General features: G+C 32.6%; 1 long non-coding RNA gene across 1 annotated transcript; it reads left to right on the top strand.

Annotated features, from left to right (window-relative positions):
• On the top strand, window positions 4,756–6,373 carry LOC108663321. The gene is made up of 3 exons (XR_001929279.1): window positions 4,756–5,126; window positions 5,341–5,415; window positions 6,334–6,373. It is a non-coding gene; the product is annotated as an uncharacterized LOC108663321 (long non-coding RNA).

Raw genomic sequence — 8,498 nt, forward strand, 5'->3', positions numbered from 1 at the left:
ACATATTTGTTGCTCGTAGGACCACATACAAAGCTTATGTTCATCATTTGCAAGTTGCTCAAACTCTACAAGTATTCTTCTTTACATTATTGCCCATGTACTTGGTGAATGTAAGCTATTCTAGGTTTTTTTTTTTTGAGGTTTTTAAAGTCAACTTTCTAATGATGCCCATTAATCAGTCCTAAGACCATATAGGTAGCTTAATTTAATTTTTGAAACTTGTTCGAAGTTTGTAATTATTAAAAATGTCACTTGTTATTTTATATTTACATGGCACTAATATGGCATTGATGTGGAGGTCGAAAATGCCACATAATCATATTATCATGCCAAATTAACATGTTATGTCATTATTAATTATGATACGCCAATATGCCACCTCATAATCAATTATGATATTTTAACATACCATATCAGCATCAAGTGACATAAAATAACAAATGACATTTTAACTAAGTCAATCATTAGTCATAAGGCCTTATTTGACTCAAAATAAAAGTATAAGGGCTTATTTGAATTTTTTAAATAGTTTAGGGTTTTTTTATATTATGTCTTTTAGGAAATATATTGTTGGGAAAAGCCCTGTAGCCAATTGGGATTGGTTAAGGCTTAATTCCAATCATGCAACAATATCATTCATGTTGAATGATTTGAGGTTTTCCTTGATCAATAAGACATCAATTATAATGAGTTATAAATCTAATTGGATGAAGTCCATGAGATTAATATACCTTGCAAAGGAACTGTAATAGGTTGCATTTATGAGATCCTTATGCATCAAAGCATAATCTCAAAATGTTCCTAGTCAATTTATCATTGAGACTGGACATCAATGATGCTTAGAGACTGGTATATTTTATGTTCCTTACTTTGAAAGTAAGCAATCGATCTCATAGATTGAAGTATAGAGATACTTGGAACTAGAATATAGGTGCTTGCCTTGGAGAGCAAGTTCACTGAACATGACCCGCCATGAGAAGTGCATTTTGTAATACACTCTAGTGTCCATGGAACACTTTTCATGTGTCAATCATGTAAATACTCCCTAAACTTGAGACACCAAGTTGTCTTATATGTGGAATGCTATGCTTTGATTTCATCGCTAAGGGTGCCTAACCAAGGATGCCAAAATAGGATGCTTTTGGGTATAGTATGAAGCATGTGAAGGTAAATGAGTGGTCAAGATAGGAATCATCATCTCAAGTGTTTTAAAGGACATATCTTATAATTCTTAGTTAACATTAGCTTATTGAAGTCCTTGGCCAAGGCGACATGGAGATTATGAAAAAGGTTTCATAACTCTCTATAAAGCTAATGCTATAATTGCATGAACAAATATAGAGGTCAATAAGAGTAGACACAGTATCAAGCTCTTATCTTTTCGAGATATATGATGAGGGAATGATTTACATTAATAGATTGTACGTTGAAAGGTTGTCAAAGAACCCTTTGACTCTCCTAACAATTGAGTGGCCATGATGCATTACTAAATGACAATCTTGGTCTGTGGAATTGATTATAAATTAATTGATTGAAATTTATATTAATCAATTAAGTCATTAATCAATTCCATTGCCAACATGTTGGGAACCTAATGGGTCACACACAATGATTGCATTTGAATTAAATTGAGAGAGTGATGATTTAAGTTAGACTTAAATCACATGCTAGGTAATTAACTTCTATAAACTTAATTAAAAAAGTTTAACTAAGTTTTAGACATAATTATAAAGCCTTGATTGCAAAATATAAAGGAAATTAATTGTGATTTTATTTTCCAAGGACTTAATTAAAAGGGTTTAATTAAGTAATGGGCCTAATATTATAATGTGTTATAATATTGAGGACTTAATTGTAAAATTGAAGTTATTTTAACCTAACTATATAAGTCACCTTTTAACTATTTTTCATATGAGAGTTTTTCACAATTGAGGAAAACCTAATTTTTGTCAAAAAAAGAAAAACATTTTCTTTCTTTGCCACCACTCCCTTTCTGTAAAAGAGAAAATTGCTTATGAAGCAATTTTCGAGAAAGGTTCGACTAAGATTGTGAAAAAGAAGAAAATGACAATTGTTGTCCTCTTTGCTAGCACAAAGTATAAGTAAAAAACTCCTTCCTTTGTTGAAAGTTCAAGTGCAATCATGTGCACTACCGTTAGAGGCCAAGTACTTGATTGGCTAGGGTTTTTGCTCTTTGTGGTGTTCATAGGATTGCTTTGGGAAGTGCCATTGTGATTACGAAATTACTTAGCAAGGTAACTTTCTGAATAATAATTTATTTTGTGCTTTTATGTGTTAAATATCACCAATGTGATCCATGAGTGGAGGCATGGTTTGGTTGTTAAATTTTGACAAAGTAGATTTAGAGTAGACCATGAATAGAATAACATATGATCGAATGCACTTAGTTGATTAAGTGGTTTGATTTGCATATGGGGTAGATATACACCTATAAGCCATATGTAGCCAAGAATAGAAAATGAACTTAATGAATCTTTCTTCAATTTAATTTGCATAGATATATAGAAAGTTAATTAGGAAAGATATTTTTATGATAAACTCGACAGAGACTTATAAATAAATTAAAACTCTAAGTTAGCAACTTAATCCATTAAAGTAAGTTAAGAGAGAGATATAATATTCAGATGAAGTATTGAAAGATATCATAATCTTTGGTCTAGTAGTTGATTAAGTTTTTAAAACAAATTTGCTGATTAAATTCAGATTAGTTTTAGTTATAGTTTGTTAGATTTAATTTTAGTTTTTAATAATTTAAATTTGTTTATTTGAATAAGATTAAGGTGTGTTAATTTTAGTAGTTAATAGTAAAAATTAATTCAATTCTCTGTGGGAACAAATTCTACTTTCTTTTATATTACTTGTTAAATGATACGTGCTCTTGTGTGGATAATCCGACAATAGGTCAATGGGCATAAAGGGCTACATCCCACCACCATGGGGGTCAGTCACGTACTCTGTCCTTTGGTTGCTCATACAACCGACGGTCAACTCAAAGGGAGATTACTAGTCCCATACCCAACAATTTCGCCCCTAACAACAACCTTGGGAGTCAAACTCGCGACCTCGCTTTGGTACTAATTTTCAAGCCCAAGCACTTACCATCTGTGCTAAAAGCTATAGCTAATAGCATTGGCGCAACTTAATTCCTTTAACTCGGCAGAATAGAGCCTATCACTAAGTGGTCAGTGGGCATGAAAGGTTGCACCGTAGCACCAAGGGTTGGCCAGTCATGTACTCCATCCCTCAGTCGCTGATACAAACAACGATCAAGTTAAAGGGAGGTTGTTGGTCCCATAGCCAACAAGAGATTACTAAAAAGGCTAAATAATGACATTTTCATGATCACATACTTTTGTTGAGAAAATTCTCTCTTACATTGTTTTTCTTATATATTTTGGAGAATTTCTTTAAAGTGTTTGATTAATAATGCTTGGAAGATGCATGATGAAAATTGAAAAAGGTGCTTAATGCAAAATGATATCTTAGACATGCATTGGAGCAAATATGCACAAACTTCTTAAAATTATGAGTATTTGAATCATATAACGAATATTTATTTAAATACTCATACTTTATTAGCTCCTAAAATTTATGAGATTGATATGTTGAACATTCTATTTAAATACTCATTTATCATATGATTTTTAATTGTCCCCGTTTTTACTTCATGATCTATCTAAAGAGAGGTAACATTATATTTTGATGTGATTAACTTCTTAACTCCTTCTTCTTGTTGGAAAAGAATCTAATGAATGATTAAGGTGGAGATGAGCATTGACTTTGTCCTATGATTCTTGAGCACTTGAAATCCTTAACAATAATTTTGGTAAAATCTCAACAAGTGATATTCATATCTATCAATAATATCTCTTAAATATCATATTAAATTTGTACTTAATAATGCCGCACATTCGTGCTTGAATAATGATTGCTATGCTTTTGTACTATACTTGTTTGTATATAAATTTGTGAATATATTGGCATGATTGGTTGTGTATTCAATTTATTTGTTTTTAGATAATTGCTTGATTACTTGATTATTTAGTTAAATGAATATTTGAACATACTAGCATATAAAGTTTCACACATATTATTAAATCATGTTAACATTATATATAGACTTATAAATGTTTTATATTTGATTATGCTTGTCTACATATATGTGTGAGACCTTGACCTTTATAGACTTGTAGATAAAAATATACGCGATATCCCTAATCAGGGGTAATTTTGTCATTTTCTCAATAAGCCCATCAAAGTAAGTTTTAAACAATATTATGGCTTAAGTTGGCCTAAAGCATAAATGAATGATGAAAATATGGGTGAAATGATAAGGAAATAAAAATTTTGATGATTTTCATATTTTAGGGGCAAAATGGTAATTTTGTCATCCGAGGATAAAATGGGAATTTTTAGAATTTTACACCACCTGACACTTGTCATGCCCATGGATTTCAACCATTAACATTTTACATTGTGGATAATTGAAACATTTTATGTGGTGAAGAGAGATTGCTTAATGGATAAGTATTACACATGGACCAATGGAAACATGACATGTGTCAAGCTTGGATTATTCTAGAATTTCCTTGTAAAATCTATTTAAAACTCTCGTAGTCTCACCCATATGGCTGGCCAAAGCATGAAGTGAAGAGGAAAGGAAAGAACACAAACCCTAGGTGGGAAAATTGAAGAAAAAGTGTAGGATTTCAAGGATTAAGCTAATTTGTGGAGGGGCATTTTAGTAATTTCTAAGGGAGTGGATAAGCTTGGGCCACAAATATCCTCTCCTTCTAGCAACTTCTTGGGATTTCTAGCAGCTTCTTCTTCTTGTTCTCTTCCCTCTTACGTTTCTTCAATTCCTCCATGGAAGCTTGATGTGAAGCTTTCATAACTTTCTTTCTCTAGTTCTAATTTTCATATCTTGGTGGCATTTTGACTAGAACCCTTGTATTCTTCCACTCTTTCACTTTAAAATCCTTGAAAATGATGAAAATCTTGTTTCCATAATCTCTCACTAGTTAGGTGTTTTAGGGAGAGAAAAAGGAAGTTTTATTAATAGCTTGAGCTTTTGGAAAGAAGTTCAAAGTTACAAAGCTATCAAGGTGAGTAGTAAACTAGTATTGGGTTTTAAGTGTTGAGAATGACTAGAGATTTTATTTGTGAATATTTTGTAGTTGAGATTGTTAATTCACTTTGGAGTGATAGGAAAGTGAAAATGGATGGCCATTTAAATGGTAATTGAAAGCTAGCTAAAAGATAGCTTTTAGGGTTTCTAGTATGTAAATTAACATTATGGAAATGTTAATTTGATGGTAGGTGCTAACGAAGCCCCATCACCCTAATTGGATCATTAAGGGGATTCAGAGTCGGCTAAAGGCTCAACGAATATTGGTGAGTGGACTTGCATTTCAAACTTGTTTTAGGGAATATGAAAGATTCTATCCAACTTGTCTTAGAAAATGTACCTTGGGAACAAGCTTTTAGTAAAATTATTTTATATTGTGAAAATGTGTTATACAATGGTTTATGTGTTATCACAATATAATAAAATGCATGATATGCATTAGATGCTTCTTTACATGTTGATGTGGACCCGGCTATGTGCTAGTAAGAGTGCACATAAGCCGTTGCTGACCTGGCTATGTGTGAGTGGGAGTGCACATAAGCCGTTGCTAGCTCGACTATGTGTGAGTGGGAGTGCACATAAGCCGTTGCTAACCCGACTATGTGCGAGTGGGAGTATGCATAAGCCGTTGCATATGAGATGATGATGTTGGGAGGGTGTACATGATGACTGATATATATACATATATACATATATGGTATATGGTTGTAAATGCAAATATGTGAGCATTTGATTTGTTGAAATTTGGGAGTTTACATGTGTTACATGTTACTATTGTTATTTTAGCCGAATGGCTTGTTTTAAAGGAAAATGAGACTTTTTCCTTGATGTTCTAACTCTCGCTGCAGCGAAAAACTCTCAAGTTTGAGGGCCTTCACCAGACCTGGTTCTCGCTACAGCAAGAATGAAGTTCGCTGCAGCGAGAAACTTTCTGTCCATTTTGGCTAACTTGTGGGTTTTGCTATATTTTTCGATTCTTTGGTACCATAGTTGAGTATGGATCTTTTAAGTGATTTACTCATGAAGGGTTTACATGAAGGGTTCTACTAAGAACTAGAACAAATTGCATTGTTTTGAGAAAATGAGTGCATCATGATTTCGATAAACATTCCTTATGGTATGCTTGTTCCTTTCTTGTTCACTCACTGAGTTTATGCTCACCGCTTTCAACTTCATGTTTTCAGATTAAGAAACAGCTGGTAACTAGGATGAGGTGTCCTCATGGACTTGTATCCATCTTTTGGTAGGTGTCTCGACATTCAGTAGCTGTACATTCGTCCGGGTCTCTTCGTTGGACATCGAGTCTCCTTTTGTTGTGTATAGACGAACCTAATGTGAATTATTAAGATACATTTGTAGACAGTGTATATACACCTATTTGGTATGCTAGTATGAAGTGGCAATGCTTAATATTATTTTGATTCTAAGTTATGATATATGACTTAACAGTTTATGATGGAATGATGAACATGTCAGATTAATAGGCTTGCTTGGGCTTAGTGGACTACATCCATTGGGCTCATGCGCCAATCATGGCCCGAAATTTGGGTCGTGACAATATGCATATGCAACTTGAACTTAAAAGATAATATGTCCACACCTTGCTTACAAATGTACATCTGAATGTGGCATTCTTGGTTGACTGATTGATGATATACTCCTTATTAGCTCACTTGAAAATATATGAAATGGAGATATATCTTGATTTGTTTATGATATATTGATATATTCCATGATGCCTTAATTGAATATCTTGAGAAGAAATATATTATGCTCCTTGGATGTGCTAAATGAGTATATTTCCCTGTGCTTTGCTTGAATATATATTGATTGAGAATATATCTTGATTTAATGCTATTATATTATGATGATTTGATATATTTCTTGATCTATTGATTAAATATTTGCATGGAAATATATCTCAATATTTTGATTTAATGATTAAAGATCATTATTGAACTTATTGCTTCTTTCTACTTAATGATTATCACTAACCATTTTAGTTTGAGTTTAAGCGCTCAAAGCTCTCACTTCTTAAACTTTTTTATATAACAAAAAGAAGGAGAAGGTTTTATGATTACTTGAATTTGCCTTGAAAACAGTTTTTGAACTTCATACATATATTGAAAGGGAGAATTTTCAAAGTTCATATTCATTTGTTATACCCTTCTCATTTACACTTAAATGTTTTCAACAAAGGCATAAGGATTAATTAACTTAGGGGGAGGTTTCAATAAATTTTAAATGCAATATGCTCATATTTTTGTCATATCAAAAAGAGGGAGATTGTTAGCCTTGAGTTACATCATGTTTTCATTTGACAAAAATCACAAATTTTCTTGAACCTAATGTCATGCATTTGGCATAGAGACTAATTAAGTCAGGGGGAGGTTTCAAGAAATTTTAAATGCAATATGCTTATGTTTTTATCATATCAAAAAGGGGGAGATTGATAACGTTAAGTTACATTATGTTTTGATTTGACAAAAATCACATATTTTCTTGAACCTAATGTCAAGCATTTGAAAGTGTCTTAAATACATTTTTAATCCCCTAAAGTTACATATTTAATTAAAAAGCCATGCTTCATTAGAAAACACTTTATAAGCTTTCAAACAATGCATATTTAGCTAAAAATGTAATAGCAAACATGCCTTAAAATATTATTTGAATGTAGGAACAAGGCAAAGAGGAAATAAGTGGAGAAAAGCATAAAAAAGCTAAGGAAACCTTAAGACACAAGCCAAAAGTCGATTCTAGAGAAAAGTTGATCCAAAGGCTGAAAGAGTACAAAACTTGAAGATTATAAAACCATAGTCAACCCTGAAGTGTTTATAGTTGACTCTGTTTCAGAAAGTTCAAGAAAATCACGTTTTGAACAGACATAGTCAACCTTGGACCAACCATAGTTGAACTTGACGAGTCAAAGGCAAGAAAAAGTCAAAATTACATAGCCATAGTGTCACGACCCGAAACTCCCATTGAGCCTGCGACAACCGCCGTGACGTCCCAATAGGCACTCATTACCCCGAATGCCGATCGAAACCCCGCAAGGCTTAGCATCAGCTTCTACATCTCCCCAGTGAGCGATAGTTATTAAATCTCACATTTCAAAAAAAATCATAAGTCATTTCCAAATCAAAACAATAAAATATTACTTTCTGGCTCACAGAGGCATTTTCGTCATTTTTCTTCGAAAATACCGAAACTCGCTAAAAACATGGTGTAAAAGCTAAATATATTCATACATATTTTAAATTAAATAACTGAAGAATAAAATTACTTTTACAGTGACACGTGAGCCCCCAACTGACTAAGAAAATATAGGGTTACGAACCCTTACTTTCTA

Source organism: Theobroma cacao, chromosome 9, assembly GCF_000208745.1.
Source record: "Theobroma cacao cultivar B97-61/B2 chromosome 9, Criollo_cocoa_genome_V2, whole genome shotgun sequence".
NCBI classification, from domain to species: domain Eukaryota; kingdom Viridiplantae; phylum Streptophyta; class Magnoliopsida; order Malvales; family Malvaceae; genus Theobroma; species Theobroma cacao.